Source organism: Harpegnathos saltator, unplaced genomic scaffold (assembly GCF_003227715.2).
Source record: "Harpegnathos saltator strain DR-91 unplaced genomic scaffold, Hsal_v8.6 scaffold173, whole genome shotgun sequence".
Lineage (NCBI taxonomy): Eukaryota > Metazoa > Arthropoda > Insecta > Hymenoptera > Formicidae > Harpegnathos > Harpegnathos saltator.
This window is the reverse complement of record NW_020229954.1, coordinates 86,449-103,605: the sequence shown is the minus strand read 5'-3', so window position 1 is coordinate 103,605 and position 17,157 is coordinate 86,449. Positions and strand designations below refer to the sequence as shown.

General features: G+C 45.8%; 1 non-coding gene across 1 annotated transcript; it reads left to right on the top strand.

The window, feature by feature from the left end:
• The first annotated feature begins 1,767 nt into the window (after positions 1–1,767).
• LOC105191313 (uncharacterized) lies at positions 1,768–4,633 on the top strand. Its single transcript, XR_003112661.1, has 5 exons — positions 1,768–2,365; positions 2,621–3,093; positions 3,724–3,831; positions 3,918–4,103; positions 4,360–4,633. It is a non-coding gene; the product is annotated as an uncharacterized LOC105191313 (transcript).
• Positions 4,634–17,157: the final 12,524 nt, after the last annotated feature.

Sequence of the window (17,157 nt, the reverse complement as noted above, 5' to 3'; positions counted from 1 at the left end):
CGTTACGTTTAGAATTCTAGCTGGAGCAGCGAAATATTTTTTTGAGTGTGCCCTGAATGGAAATCTCAGTGAGCGAATTGGGTAAATAAGAGGTCGAGGTTTAACTCGCGCATGAGGAGTAGATTTTAATGGCAACAACGCGCCACGATGAAAAATCGATATTATGCTCAATTGCGGCGGGCGAGAAATACAAAGAAATACACATTGACGGGATATAGAGCGGTATTTATAGTCACATCTTTCCGAGTAGTTTCGCGATCATTAATGCATAATTCCGCGAAGACGATTGATCGGCCGTCAGGCCACAGGTGGGCGCTCGAAAAGAACGTGAAACGCGAGCGCGGCGTGAAAAGCATATAGAGAGAATGTTTCTCCTCCCGTGAAATTTATGAATTCCGAAACAACATCGCGGAGCATATAGAACATATCGAAATGACCTCGCCGCGAAACAGGGTCAGACTCTCACCGCTCGGCGATAAAACTTGACTTAGAAAGTCTTTTCACCCCTTCCGCTCATTACTCGTATTCCGCGAACGGCAGCGCGCGCCGGCCGGAGCGAGGAACGTCTCCTGTCTCACTTATGCAATTTAGCAGCTCGCCGTGTTCTGTTTTTCATTCTCGTCGTCGCCGGCGCTTCAACAGCCGTGGCTCAGCTGAGGACAGCGGTACGAGTGTTAATAAAGTCGTCACACACTTGAGATACCTCGAGTGAGACGCCATTTTTTCGCTCGAGTCGCAATTACAAATATAATTTGGCGCGTGTCGTGTGATTCAGCTGCAACTGATTTAGGTCTCGCTCTAAATTCATGTCTGCTTAGCGCGCACACCAGATGAATCGTATCAACTGCATCGAGTAACATCCTGAAAATTAGCGATGTTTATTGATTAGCAGCGTAAAAATTAACGACGTTTCTGACGTCATCGATATGTCCGTCAAGGCGAGCATCTCCTGTGAGACATGTTCTTCAAGTAATATCCATTCTCCAAATATCCCAAACAGTACACTTTTAACTTACATAAATATCCTCAATTTTTGAAGTCAGTTAGATATATAGGTTGTCTGATAATAACAGACGCGGAGAAGAATGAACAAACTCCTCTGCCATTTTGAGAACAACCACGTGAAATTCCGAGTTATCAATTAAGAACTTAAAGAAGATTTGCAAATAAAGTCGCGCAATCTTGGGACACTTTGCGTGGACAATCGACGTTCTAGTTAGTAGATGGCAGCCCGTGGACTAATATTTTGCTATCGTCTGATACCTCGGAGACTCACACAGGCCCGAATCCCCGTCATTTTCCTTCCGGAAAGTCGACGATTGTCTGACGAAGAACAAAGAAGACGTCTCGACCAAGCGCCATTTTCTCCAGCGGCAATTCGGAGCAATAAGGAAGAAGCGAATCGTCCTGGCCATTTTAGTTCTCGCTTCACTCGTCGCTGTTTATTGCTTTTCGATTGATGAACGGCTCTGTACCGGCGATCGATTTCGCGCGAAGCTGTCCTCTCTCGCTCATCTTTCCAGCACTTCAGCATGCAGCACTTTGCGCCGCGGCTGCAGCACGCAACGGCGAGGCTGCTCGAACTAAACGGCCGCGCGCGCGCGCGCGGCTCGTCGACAACAATTGGAGTGAGGACGGTGATTAAGACACGAAAATTGCTCCCTTGTTCACGCTTTTTAAAAAAGCGCCCGCGTCACTTGTCTCCTCCGCGAGTTCAAGTCGCGGCGCGTCCGCGGCAAGCGTTTCAGTCGCGGGCTCAGCTTCAGACGGTAACAGCTGTCTTCAGCAACTGCTCGTCGTCGTCGTATACTTCGCCAATCACAGATATTACGCGATTCGCACCGATTGCCTGTCCAACTAAGCGCGAAATATGCTTTTATCGCGCAAACTCGTCGGGCGTCGCTTCCTCCTCCTGCATCTCTTAATTATCGCTATGACACGCGCGAGCTGCATCAAAGTGGCCGACGACGCGACGGACGACGAGACCCAACGCGAGACCTCGTCGAGAAGCCAATACGCCGTTCGCGAGGCGACAACGACCGCGACGCCGTCGGAGGCGGCTACCAACAGCGGTCGGAAGTCAATGTCGCCGATCGTCGTGAAGGATCCCCAGCGGAATTCGTCCCAAGACTTCCGTCCGAGCCCGCACTTGGGCGAAATCGAGCAACCGTCCACGGTTATCCGAATGAATCCCTTCAACAGTGTGCAGCACGTGAAGTTCGAGAACAAGGTCCAGCTGGACCCGCGGCGCGAACTCTTTCAGGATGCTCTTCAGGACGGGTACCAAGGCATATCCAGTATCCTGGACGAGGCGACGCGACCGAGTAGAATCAAGTTCCAGGACGACGGTAAGTGAACGTGCATTGTTGCGAAGGAAGAACGTGTTAGAGAGTTGGAAAAGTGTTGAGGCAATTCTGTGAATAATCCCGAAATCTAAATACCGAGACGATCCTCTGAAAGGCAACTTTCAAGAAATATCGGAAGATTGTTCCAAGAAATTTATGATGATGATAATGAAATTGTCCTGGTACTCGGTTTTCATTTTTTCGGACAATTAAGTGCTTTCGATATTTCGAGAAAATTTTGTCTCGGCAGATTGTCCAGCTCTTTGAATTTCAAGGTGTTAATTTCGAGCATTCATCATTCCTTAGTGGGTCAGAAAGTTGTGACGGAGTATGCCGGGTCGTCGTTTGTAGACGATGGTAACGTCAAGCACGTGTTCGTCGACCAGAGCTTCTTCCGAAACGTCGAGAAGCCGGTGGTGGAGCAAGACGCGTCTTCAATTTTTGGCAAAACAATGGCCGATCAACAGCTGATGAGCGGTACTTACCTGGATACTTTGCGGTCCCCATACGTCATCGGTTACTACAGCGATGGCGATCAGAACGCTCATCAGCCAATGTCGCACGAGACCGCGTACGAGATAGTGAAACAGCCGGAGAGCGGCGTGTTGGTTCTTCAGCAAGAGGAGTCCACTTACACGAGGAAGCGCAAGTTCCCTTACCAGTTTTATCAACCGAGCAGCGAGTACCACGAGGTGAAATATGCGGAGGTGCCGCAGCATTCGACGGTGGCTTATCCGCCAATGAAAAAGTGGGTCTCTAATGCGGTAAGATGCACTTACCGGCTTCATTCGTCAATTGCACTGCATCTTTTATTTTATTTATTACTTTATTTATTTATTTAGTTATTTAATGAAGAAATTTATTTTAAATACTCTTCTTGTGCTTTCATCTTTATATCAATTATCCCACTGGATATTTTTAGCACAATTACATATCCAAATGTAAACAGGAAAATATTCGAGTTCAAAATCTGAAAACGTGTATTTGAAATGTATATCTCAGATTTTAAAATATACGTTTTAGATCTTAATACATGTTTCCGATTTTAAAATGTATATTTTAATATACATTTACAATTTTTAAATGTATATTTCATATTAAACTTAATTTAGATATTATTTTGAATTAGCTAATAATTTTTTAGGCTGCTTGCATCTTAATTTACAACCATTTGTCATCATATAATCAATTCCTTTGCAATTTGTGCAGACCCAAATAATAATAATACAATAAATACACAATAATTCTCTGTCCTTTCTATTTACATTTTCACGAAATTCTGGAGAAATTTCCAAGTAAATATCGCTGTTGTTATTTACGAGATGATCTGCTTCTCTATTTTTTCTTCGAGTACAAAACAAAAATGCTTTATTTGCAGACTATCGCCGTGGAAGAAAATCGTTCGCCTGATCGGCACTTTTCTGCCGTTGGGTCTGCTGTTGGCGACGTTGACACCCAACGTCGTGCGAATCAACAACACGACAACGTGAGTGCTATCATCTCATCTTTCATATGTAATTAAGAGACACGCTCGCCCAGCGGTATTTTTTCATCGAGGATCAACTCCACCAGGCAGCCGAGCATTGTCCTTTCAAAACTACGGGTCGCCGACCTGCCGGTCGAGCATAAACGAGCAACCCGCCTGCTTGAAGACCAATCGGCCACTTGCGAGGATCGATCGATCTGCGAAATGATCTTGGCCGGCAACGAGCCGGAATCCAATATCCTGCAGAACATCCTGTGGAACTTGGCTACTAGGTGATTTGCTCCTTCGGATCTTCGCTCATTCTTCACCGCTTGACGTTCGTTTTATGGGAACGTCTTATCATATCAAATTGACACTTCTGGTCAAGTGTCTCTCTAATATTTTCCCGTGCGATTTTAGAACGCGAAGTATTGGATTTACTGTTGTCCCTTGCGACAGTGACGTGCGTGAAGCTGAGCTTGCTTCTTCTTATCGCCGGGTTTTTATCAGTCTTATATAATGAAATTCACACCATTCGCGCCTCAGCAGAATCTCGGACGACGTTGCGACGAGGAATGGTCTTCGCCAAGTGTTGGACGCTGTGAAGAAGAAAGACTGCACGACGTTCACCTGTTAACGGTCGCCTAGGATGCCCGGAGGAATCAGCTCGTCACACGCGACCTTCTTCGCTTCGATTGGCGTATCATGGCGTCTTGTCTCTAGAAAGCATGTCCATACGTAAAGATAAGAGACGCGTCTTCTTATCCCAGAGGGGGAGAGGAAACGTCTAGCTTTAATGTTACACATAAAGTATATTATGTAATCCAACGATATTTATCAATAAAAGCATCACGCAGGTCGACGTCTTCGGATCGAAGAAATCGACCTTCTTCTCTCATTTCTCTCTTGTTTTATTTTATTGTCGAGACGTCGAAGACAGTGTGCGGGTCGCATTCACGTGCGCTGACAATCCACCTCGTTTCAATCCTCACACAAACGCTCAGACGGCGCTCGCGGTGTGTGCCGAGCCGCGAAAGTCCCCGCAAAAAGAGAAGAAAGGAAAAAAAGAAAGAAATAACGCGCGCCGGCACGCGAAACTGGATTTTAAGAATGAAACCCGCCACGAAGTCGTCGTCATCGTCATCGTCGTCGTCGTCGTCGTCGTCGTCGTCGTCGTCGTCGTCGTTGTCGTCGCGCGGCAGGTACGTTATTCGGAAATTCGTCTCGTCCGTGCATCCGTGCCAACCTCGTCCCCGTCGCAAGTGAAAGTAGTCGCGGAGGTACAAGTAGGTCGGCGCTTATTCTATGGCGGCGTAGCGGCCCCGAGAATTTATGGATGCACGCAGGCTTTCGGATAGCGGCCGACCAATTATCACACGCGCCGCGTACGCCACCATTGACAATAATTACAAGCGGCCGAACCGCAATAAGGCGCACCGCAAGTTTTAATTAACAAGTTGCCGGCGGAGTTAAGACGGATAATTCGATCGCTAAATGCAATAACGTGCGCCTCTGTCTCTCTCTCTCTCTCTCTCTTTCTTTTTCTCCCTTCCCCTTTCTCTCTTTCTCTTTTCCTCGCTCTCTCATTAGCGACTGATCTTTCTATTTTTGTTCGTGCGGATTAATCGAGCATCGAAAATCGATGAAAATCGACGATCGGAGATTTCGCTCTTTTATTTGTTGGCAAAATTTCAGCGAGCGGCGATTCAATGGAATTTTTATGAGTGAAGTTCTCACGCCGTGAGGATACGTAATGCCGATTAACCCGTAGATTAGAAAGTCGCAATAAACAATGATCTTCCCCGGCATTCTCGCTTAAAGGGAGAGAAAAATGTAAGCAAAGAGAATCTGGTATTATTGAAATTTTGCACACGGTAAAAATGGAACGCCGCCGCCGCCGTCGCCGTCGCCGTCGTCTCCATGATGGTTATATCGAGCGACAACGCTCGCATGTGCATAATCATCGTTCACCGTGCCGATTGTTCGTGCGCCGTTGGAAATGTGTCATTTAACCGTACTCATTTAACGACACACTACGTGCTACTTTGTGGTTGACGCGCGATATTGATCGCAGCGCTAAAAACGTCAATGCGAAATAAATTATGGATTATCATTTTATGTTAATCGTATCGTTAGCGGCGAAAGTCCGCGCTGGCGCGGACGTCAGGATGCGCATGCGCCAATAAAAGGATAATTGACAATTAACAGGGACAAGTGTAGTAAAGATGGACGCCGGATAGGAGTCGAGTTTCGGGTCGCGGCGAGCCGGTCTTCTCCATTTTCACTTCAGGAATGCAAGAGAGCCTCGCGTTGTTAATCGTTGCCGGGAATGCCAGGCCCGGCCGGCACGGTCCGATCGATTGATGACAATCCTCTAAATATATCCACTCGCAACGGCGGAATCGTCTGTTCAGAGAAAGAAAACAGTCGGGAACTTCCAACGAGCGGACTCCTCCTTGGTCGTCCTCGGTCGGTCGCGTTTCGACAATTAATCTCTCTGAACATTCCTCGCGAACTCCCGCCCGTTGAAATTTCTCAGAACTTTCCCGGGTATACAATCCCGGGATTGGAATTCCTAAATTTGCCCCCAGCCTACCTGTCCGACCATGACTAAGGCCGAGTGAAAATTACGATTTTGATAATTGAGAGTCCCATTCTCATCTCAAACGTCTCCTCATCGAATCGAAAGAAGAGAAAATGATATGGGAACTCGCGCTTTTACCCCGAGTCGAAATTTAGAGTCTGCTATAAACCTATCAAGTATTAAGTTGTACGCTTTAACATAATACTCCTTGTGCTACAAATTCTACCGTAGCACTAGGAACGTCTTTTAGGTTCTGTTAGCCTTATAATTCTATCGAAACTGATGCTTGAGTTCTGTTTAGCCTTATAATTCTATCGGAATCGATGTTAAGCTTCAAAAGATATTTCTTTATACTGCTCTATAACTGCTCGTAACTACTCTGTTTATTCAATTTTATTCTTCTCATTCCAATAAAATGAACATATTTTATAGAAATCTCTACAAGAGATGTTCATTTTATAGGGACAAAAAGAATAAAGTTGAGTGAACTGAACAGTTATATATATATATATATATATATATATATATATATAGTTTTCAAGCTCTAATTTATTTATTTAAGAATCGTACAACGTTGTGAGTGTCCAGAATTCTTTAGAGAATGCTTTAGTATGTTGAGAACTGTATTTTAGATGAACTGAGAACTATATTTTAGATGAAATGAGAGATATATTTTAGATGAACGAGATGTTATGAGATTTTAGTTAGCATCTCATCCTATTCTCTCAAAGTACAACGCGCTCAAGTAGTAATAATTTATTTAAAAATTATACAACGTTACGAATGCCCAGAATTCTTTAACAAATGCTGTAATATGTTGAGAAATATACAAAAAGTATTTTAGATGAAAAAGAACTACAAGATTTCGGCTAATCATCCTATTCTCTCAAAATACGACTAGCGCTCGGGCAATATTAATTTATTTAAAAATCGTACAATGTTGTTAGCGCACAGAATTCTTTAGAAAATATTTTTTTATGCTCATGACTTTGAGAACTCTTTTGGAAAGATCAAAACTTTGAGATTTTGACAGCGTCTCAAGTCGGTAAGTTTATTACCGTATTATTGCTAATCTTTACTTAATTATTATCATTCTTTTTTGCTTTTATGGAGCAGAACTCTTTACGGAACTATTGTAGAACTATATATTTGGCGAAATCTGACAATGTATGTGCACGAAAATCATGTAGGACAAAGTGATACACAGCGTGAACTTGGCAAATCAGTTTGTCCGGAGGAGCCATTTCTTTGCGTTAATGAGCGGAACTATTTGTTTAACTTATCCAGAATTCTAGAATTATTAAAAAGAAATACAGTACTGTCAATAATTTGTGATTTTCCGCAAAATGATTTTCCGCCAACCTCACACACACTATCTCGCTAACTGTTTATCGGAAGAAAAATCTCTTTAAGAAAAATAGAGATATTTATTGATAATTCAAGTTTCTGACATTCTTCCTAATATTTAATATGTTGTATTTAAAATTGTAAGTAGAATATATAAGAGGTAATTGAATATTAAATAATTTTTTATATCTCCTGAAAATGCTTGTAGCGTAGTTTATGCAACCGTTCTGGAGACGCGGCATAAGATCTGAAGTCAGATTCAAAGGCTTTCAGTATGTTCTCCCTTAAACCTCAAGTTGGTAAAAACGCCAATAGTACTGATTTATAGTATTAAGGGAACACAAAGTTTTAATTTGTAGCATTAAAAGAGCACTACATCCTATATGACTCCAGATATGGAGATCCTTCAGTAGTCCTTTAAGTCCTACGGAATTTGCAGGCTCAAAGTAGAACTGAAATTTCGACTCGGGACTCGAGATATCTATTATTGTTTACTTCAAAAAAGTTAGTTTCGAAATCCTTGAAACGGTTCTTCAGTATCCACACTTTTTGAGGATTTACACTTGTATAGTGTAAACGAATATTCCAAGCGTTTCTCAGATTCGTTTGTTCAGCTTGAATATAAAGTCAAAATCGAAGAAGGAGAATATCCGTGTACGAAAGAGCGCTTGGCAGAGAAAATTAAACTTTCAATTTGAAATTGCATCGTTGAAACGTTTTTATTTCCAATTCAAATCTTTGTAAATTTCCCAATCGGAACCCACTGTTCTTCTGAAAAATCAGAACGGATCTCGACTTTAGAGATTATTCCAGGAAATTTTCTACGCGGCGATTTTAATCAGCTTTAGGGAAATCGGAAATAAATTCCAATCAGACCCAAAGGAACGTTCCAGGTCGGCTTATCTAATCAGCTTCGCTAGAAACGCTAGTCGTTTTCTCCGGCCGTTTGTCGAAAAGCGACGGGCGATTCGTAGAGTTCTAAATTTCCTTCCCGCTGACTCACACCGCTGTTCCGTTTCCGACGACCCGCTCTCGCTCGTCCTTTCGCGACATTTTGCACGTTGATCCTCGCACACAGAGCCGTCCATTCATCCTGGTGGTCGTTCATCGTTATTCCGGGCCGGGGAATTTTTCACACCTGGCGTCTCTCTGGCCGAGAATAGAGTGACTTCGTTATTCGTCATTCGGCGTTCACGCGAAGCACTGTGAGCGTGGCTTTCTTAAACTCGCGACACGCCGGCGGATTCGAGGCGGAAACGCGAGGAATCTCAAGGGCACAATCGCGCCGGGCAGTCCCAGAAAAGTCGGCGACGCAGTCTCGCCGGTCTTTCCGAAATGCGAAAGCCGCTGGTGGCAACACGTCGCCGACTTCGGCAACGAAAGTGAGCCACTTTTTGCGCCGGTTCTACTTCTCCGAGCGGCGCGCGCTCGCGGCTCGCCGTTTCAAGCATAGCTGAGCAACGAGATCGCTCGTAAAGAGCCGCGCGACTTTCCGGCGCGTTCGCGCAACGGCAAGTGTTCCCCGAGACGCTTGTTTCCTTCTTCTCGCTGCTTTTCTCTTCCTCATTTTCACGAGCCAGGAAATCGTGCCGAAGGAACCGCGCGCCGGCAGCGTCGCGTTTCCGCGACCTCTCTGCACCCCGCATGACGTGGGACACAATGGAGATGACATTCCACGTTCCGGGAGATAAACCGCGAATAAGCAGCCGTGTTATCGGCTTTTCCCGCATTCTTCCTCACCGGTCGCAGGCTTCCTCCTCTAACGGTACCGTGCGTAGAAAAAAAGAACTTTCACCGTTTCTTCCCACGAGCTGAATACTTCTCTAATCCACGGGATACGGGGGAGAGAGAGAGAGAGAGAGAGAGAGAGAGAGAGAGAGAGAGAGAGAAAGAGGGAGAGGGAGAGGGAGAGGGAGAGAGAGAGGAAGAATGATATTTGAATATTCCTCGCACGCGTCACGAGCGAGACGATAAGACGGACGCGCTGTCGAAATTTGCGATTTGCGATCGACGTGTGAAGTGTCCCGCATAAAAAATGTTTTCCTAGCTCTAATTAGAATCCAAATCGATTTCCCGGGAAAAAATAACGAGTTCCGGATAGGAAATCGAGGAAGATTTGGATTAAAAAAATAGCCTTCAAAGATTCTAAATGGAGAACTCAAACACTTCCCATTTTTTCCGTCTGACGTTTCCCCAATCTTTTTTTCTTTATTTCTATTTTATATTTATGTTGAACAAAATATCTCCGAAGTGCTTCGAGTGTTTATGCATATTACTTTACAGTTGGCAAGCGTAAGTACACTCAAGCTATTTCGTTTGTACCTCCGCCAATTTCTTTCTAAAATAAAATACAAGCTTTTTGAGTAAAATAATACATATCATATTCTTACGTTGGATGTACAAAACTGTAACACAAGATTAACCTTAAAAGAAATCCAAAATTCTCTCTCCGTCTTCTCTCTTATTTCTCTCTTATTTACATTGGAATTTTATATATTACTATATTTTTTATCCTGTGCAATGCTTGGGATACATAAATGAGGTTTATTGTTTACTGTCATAAACTTATACCGACGCTGGCGGCTGATGAAAGGAAGGACGAGTTCCGTTGCAATTTCAGGTTGACGGAAGACTCACGCTTGGGATGAGAATAATAGGATCTCCAAGTGATGTCGAATAATCGATGATGAGATAAATTGAGCCGATCTAATCGAGATCTAAGCTGTACACGGAAGAATCCGAGGAACTTGTACGCGCAGGATGTCCGATCGAGAGCGAGAAGGGGATACGCGGAGATAATTTATGCCCGTTTAAACGGCGTTACGCCGGCGTCGTAGACACAATCTCCCGTGTCTCGCGGATCCGGTTTTGCGCGAGCTGCTAATTATAACAGCGATAGGCGCCAAATGCTCAATCTTCTCCGACGTTAATAGCACTTGCGTGGCTGAGCGGCGCGCGATATACGATCCGTTTTCACTTGGTTCCCTCCGGCGTGACAATTTCACGCCGTTTCCACCGGCATATCCGTCTCGTACGACGGCTCGGCGCGGCCTCTCTTTCTCTCCCCGTGGAGAGATCGCGCCAACAATTAAATCGCAAAGTGCTCGCCGGAGTAATTGCACGCATATAATTATCCGCGACACATTGTCTCGGTCTCGGTCACGGTGCGCGCCACGACGATTCGCTGTGCTTCCGAAGCGAAGGCCGCTTCGTGGCATCCTTCGCGCGCCGATGTACCTCCTTTCGCGTCTACGCTTTTCATGCAATTTTATCCCGGAGAGGTAAGTGAATTATCCAGGCTCTCGGATATGCAATCAATTGCAAACAAAAGATAGCTGTAAATCCGAGAGGCGTAAAGTGTGAAACTCAGTCACGGAAAGAACAACTTCCTTGGTGTAACTGGATTTTCCGTTGCCTGCGGAGAATCAGGATCTCGATTGCAGAAGCAGAAAGATTTCTGCAGGAGCAGAATTAGCCCTAATTAGCTCCCTCCCAATCGCTCCCTCGGCTCTCTCAACCGAGTTCAGCTAGTTCAGTCTGACCGAAAGTGCTCAGACAAAATATTTTCGACAGAAATATATCATTTCTCGCCGCTGACTTTTCCTCCGATTACTACCACCGCTCCGTCACACGAGCTGAGCTTTCATTTTCCGCGCGTGAAGGAAAGACGCATTCTCTTGGTGTCAAATCGCGAGAAATAATCTATGAGGTCGGTGGACGTAGCTAAATTTTCTCTTCGCCGAGCTCGAACGTCCGAAAGACGTAAATCTTAAAGACCTCTGAGACAAGTAAAATATCTCCCCGACGTCTTTAAGTCTGCCTCTCAGTCACTTATGCCGTATGGATCCCGGAAGACCACCGCGGCGACCGCCGCGTCGGCAGCCGCGACGGGCAATCGCAATATTGTTATATAAATTTTCTGGGACGCACACACATCTCCCGCCGCGCGCTCGCGCACGCGGCTTTCACGGTTCTACACTTGAACCTGTCCGCTCGGCGACGTCGCTAAGACGTGGAAGATGCGTATCGTGTGACGGCATACCGTCGCGATGCACGGAGTCATCGTTTATCATCGACGCCGCTCGTCTTCCTCGTCGGGTTAGACAACACGCTTGAATGCGCGACGACCGAATGCACGGCTCGACGAGCGCGCGAGCGCGCGGCTCTCTTATTAATATTGCAAGTTTCACCGGCGGAAGCGACGCGACTCGTGTAGTCGTGAAAGCGCACATTGCAACGTGTGCGAACGGCGGAGCTTATTTGGACGGATGAGCGTGCACGAGGATTGCATCGACGGTTCTCGATCTGAGCCGCTAATTTCTTTCGGCGGAGGTATGAGACCAATTTGATGCGCGCGCACTCGCGCATCGAGGAGAAAATGACCTCTAATCCTTTCAGTATGGAATGTGCAATCATGTTATATCAGGCTGACGCGAAAGGCTTGTTGAAGGAAATGGAAGTCGGAATTATTCAATCTGGAAAAATTAATCGCCTTTGCGAACAAATGTACTACATCGACCAGTTATATATATTTTTTCAGAGATCTGACGAGGACCTTTCGTTTTCCTCTCGAATACTCGAAATTCTTTGTAGCAATTTGTTAATTTGTTTCAAAGCTGAAATTTTTAATATTCGATATATTATTACAGTAGTAATGAAATCAGGCTTGATTTATTGTATCTAAAAAGAAAACAAAGTAATTTGGTCTCTCTGTTCTTTCGAAGACTTTTGAGAATAAAAATCTTGAAATGTTAATTCAAAAACAAAATACATAATCTATTCGGTATTTCATACCGAGGATTAAACGAGAATAAAACTTTAGTTCTTAGACTTTATTCCTTTCCATATTCCCTTTCTATTTCCCGACTCGACAAAATCTTGTATTTTTCCGGGCAAGATTCTGTCGTTTGTCTTGAATTTATTCGGAGAAACGGTCCCGAGCTACGTCACAAACTATTTCCGTCCCACGGAGAAGCGGCGTCTCCAAAATCTCTCAGCCGATCGGGACCGGGAAAGTTACTGCGGAAAGTACCTGCGACGTATCTCAGCCGTCGTGATTGTCGGCGGCGAGCATTGAAAAATTTCGTCGTGGCAGACACGTGAGTGCACGTGGGACGTCCGCAGCGACGGAGCGTGGGTTCGTCTTCGAGGTATGTCAAGGAAAACGAGTGTGTGTGCCGGAATGATGCCGGACGATATTGGAAAACGTGGCGGAGGAGGCCTTCGCGGTAACGTGCCGTACAATGAGACGCACGCGTGTACATACGTGATCATAATGCCGAATGATCTCGCTGATTGCGAGCCTAGCGTGACACCTCGAGGACGCGAGGGCTTCTCGAGCACCGAAAACTGAGTGGAAATTAAAGTGAGACTCGTAGCTTCGGCGGTGTCTAATCGGCGAACCGCGCAAAAGTGCCGCGTGATATCGATGGAGTGAGAATTCGAAGAGGACTCGTTCATTTATCTTCACTCTCACGACTTTGTAATTTCATGACAACTTTTTCAGAATCCGTTTCAGTATCCGTTCTATTTAAAGAACAATTGGTTGGTCGAAAAGTTTCGTTGGACTTTCACTGGACGAATCATTTGTCTCCAACAATTCGAACCGAACTTTTTGATTGGACTGATTGACCCGATGGAAAATCCTACGTTTTTTTTTAATTATTATCTGTCTTGTAAGGTTTTTTTTTTTGCTTTGCTTATATTATTTTTTACGACTTCTATCTGCCTCGAGGACACATTTTGATACATCAAAGTCTGTCGAAGGTAAAGGATGCAAATCAACGAGGCCTTGTGAGGTCAAGTTTTCAAATGGGCTCTTCGAGGCTAAGGCTCGTCGCTAATTCATGGATTGTGAGACCGCCGAAGAATTTATTATTTGCGTTAAATTTTGCAAAGATGTTCAAGTTGTTAGATTTCAGCGATGCTGTTAAAAAAACAGACGGTCTCCTATAAAGGAATTTATTATTCACGTTAAATTTTGCAAACACGCTCACATAAGCTCAAGTTGAGACAAAGAGAGAGAGAGAGAGAGAGAGAGAGAGAGAGAGAGAGTCACATAGTTTCTTACATATGTATAGATTCTCTGTATGCGTAATAATCTCCGTTAATTCGCTTTCATTATATTCAAATAAAGTCAGATACTGAAAAATTCAACTGAACGTTTTCCTACCGAGAGAACGCAACAGCAGGAGCCTCGCGTGATGAGTAAAATCATTATTTACAGTGAAAGTATCACAAAGTCGCTACATGCTTCTGTGGAGCCGGCGACAACTGCCGCTACAAGAGCTGTTAATGACGTTACAAATGATCTTTCGTGATAGCAAACAGGATTTTAAAGAAGTTCGTTCGGGGCGATCGACGGTGGCCGAGACGCGTAGAAAGTGGTACATCTCTCCTTCTCTAATTTGTAAGCCGCCGGACGAAAATGAATTTGAGTTTGCTCAATGGGCACTCTCTCAATGGGAACTCAATTAGCCGGGGCGGCGGACGTTCCGTAGTTGGAGATGTTTGCGTTAGAGCGCTCCGTGCGGCGCACCCGGCGAAAAGCCGGATGTTGACCCTTCCGAGTTAAAAGAGAAATTCGTTGTGTGTGATTCGTGCCTGAGGACCGGCGAGACTTCTCTCTTCGCTCGATTCGACGTCCGGCTCGAGCAGATGCTGAGACAATCACGTGAGAGCACAAATGCACAAATCACGAGTCGTGACGGCTCGTAAACCGGCAAAAAGCGATCGCCGAGTTGTACTTCCTGACCTTATCGGCGCCTCTTAGGCCTTATAGTAGCAGCAGCTCCTTCACACAGTCCCTACAAATTCGCATAATAACTATGTTTTCACCGTGCAAAGCGCACCTCATCGTGGCGTCGCGATAAAGAATGCGAAGGGGAAACGCGAACGAGTCGCTCTCGCGTTTTCAGCACGGAGTCGCGCTGGAATAACGCGGAATCACGCGTTATTATTTCGTCGCCGAGCGGTCGCTGCGAACAAAAATTGCCATGAAATTACACGGTCGGCGCCGCGCGAGGGGAGGATTGAGGGTCGCGCGAGCGCGATTTGTCCCGGCTGCGATAATACCATGAGGCGCGAGTTAATACGCTATATTAGTCACGTGCTGCATTCAAGGAAACTGCAATTTCTCTCTTTCTCCGCGCGGTTTATGCGTTACTATGGGCCACACTTACCTACTGATCCATATTACTCGCGGCGATGCCTCATGCCGCTCGCGAGAAACCGAAAGGTCGGGACCTCTCAGACAAATACAGCCGAGAATCGGTGGTCCCCCGGTAATTTTCTCAATTTTAAGTATCTCCCGTGAGATACAGGAAAAGAGAGAGAGAGAGAGAGAGAGAGAGAGAGAAATAAAAATGGCCGGCGGCGGGGGGAAAAGAGGAATATCGCGTGTCTGTAATAACGATGTGTTTTCGATCGTCCGTCTCGGTGATTCGCGCACACCGTAAATCACCGCGTATCGCCGAGTGTACGCCGAACTGATAATCGATTCAAGGCGAAAGAGATCAAAGAGATTTCGTCGGCCAGAGAAACGTGGTATCTGCGGGCAGGATAGGACGTTACCACAGGTGTGCATCGCCGTCACTTAACCGATCGACTTTCACTGGCGGGTCTCTGAACTCTCCGCGGCCTCTCACGAACGTCTCTTCCGGCTCGGCCCGACCGGCCCGCGCGCGCGCGTTCGTGAACTTGAAAATTAAACCGGCTGCGAGCCGCGTCGGCGAAGTTTCGCGAATCCCCCGGAATTTCGTGATGAGAGACTCAAGCGCGGTCGGTGACTGAAATTCGAGACTTCGCGCGAAGTGCGTTTTGCGCTTTGGTGATTTTTCCGGAAAGGGACGATCGGGGGGGATTTCGAAGAGAGTCGAGGCTCTCTCATTTTCTCGATTCGTGCACAAGTAGCAGAGATTGAAAGAAGAGAGACGGAAAGTGACACGAGTCGATGCGAGAGCGGCCTCGTTTGGAGAAAAAGTTCGTTCATTCTTTTGTTTCGACTGTGCGCGCAGTTTATTGCAATTACAACGAGGCTCTCCAGCAGTCGTTGAGGGACACGGTCGCGCTAAATGTGCTTCGGCAATTAAACGAAAGCGTTGTTTCAGGAGAAAAAAGGCAGAAAGCCATGAGACGAGAGACCGGGAGGATCTTGACCAGAGAATTATAATATTTAAAAATTCAGAATAGCGGCGAGCCGAGAGAGACATGAGAAGCTGAATGTGCCTGCAGAATATAAATTATGTATTCTAAGAGTCGATAAATCCGAGAGATCTGAGGATCCGAGACACCGCAGGAATGAAATCAGCGTCGTTACGCCAGACGTTGAAAAACCGCGAAGAGCTCCGAACAATCTGGCAACTTGCGGAGATTCGTGAACGCGAGATGCATGAAAGCGCCAAGAGCCAAGTGCCAAGAAGCAAAGTGCGAGATACGAAGACCAAGAAAGTACCAAAAGGAGAAGAAACAGCGGAGATAAAAGCGCGACGGCCGGGTCCAGTCATCGTCCCGAATGTGCGAATCCTCTTCCGCGCGATGACTCGTGCAATTGGAGCGAGTGGAAGTGTCGCGTTACATTTTCGCGAGTTATCTTGCGTGGTGTAAATAAAAGTCGCTACATTAATTCATCGAGATACGTGAGAGCTCTCCTATTTGTCTCTCGACCGGTGACATGCGTTTTCGCGTACGGCGCTCTTGCGTGCCTGCCTCAATCAGTGGAATATTGGTGTTAATTTTAACAAACAAAATGTTAACAAAGAATGTCCTTCCATCAAAATACTTCGCGATAAAAGGCATACAAATTATGTACTTGTTTGCATCTGTTGGTCCCGACAAACAGTGTCTCTGACATTTGCATCGAGAACCGAAATCGGTTTAAAAATGCATTTAAATACTGGTCTTCTCTCTCTCTCTCTCTCTCTCTCTCTCTCTCTCTCTCTCTCTCTCTCTTCCCTCTCTTTCCCTCATCCTCTCACATATTCGTGAGAACGAAGAGCGCGAGGGAACGAAACGAAAAGAAGACAAGATTTTCTGCCGGTTAAGGCACAGTTTTCTCGCCGCCGCAGCGCCACGCCGCTCGCTCGCTAAATCTCGCACGGAAATCATCACCATCACCGTCGCCATCATCATCATCATCATCATCATCATCATCATCATCATCATCATCATCATCATCATCATTATTATCATCATCGTCGTCGTCGTCGCCGGTTATTGCGATCGCAATTACGGATGTAATTTGTAATCGACCGACAATCGCATCTGTAATTCGCGATTAGTAACGGGGCTGATTGCCGTTTCATCCGTTTCCCCGCGCGACGGCGCGGCTATTTCGCGAGAAGAGGAGGACCGGCCGGCCCCCGGAAGGACCGCGCGAGGACGTTTCGCGCCGCCACGGAAGAAGGCGAAGGCGGGCG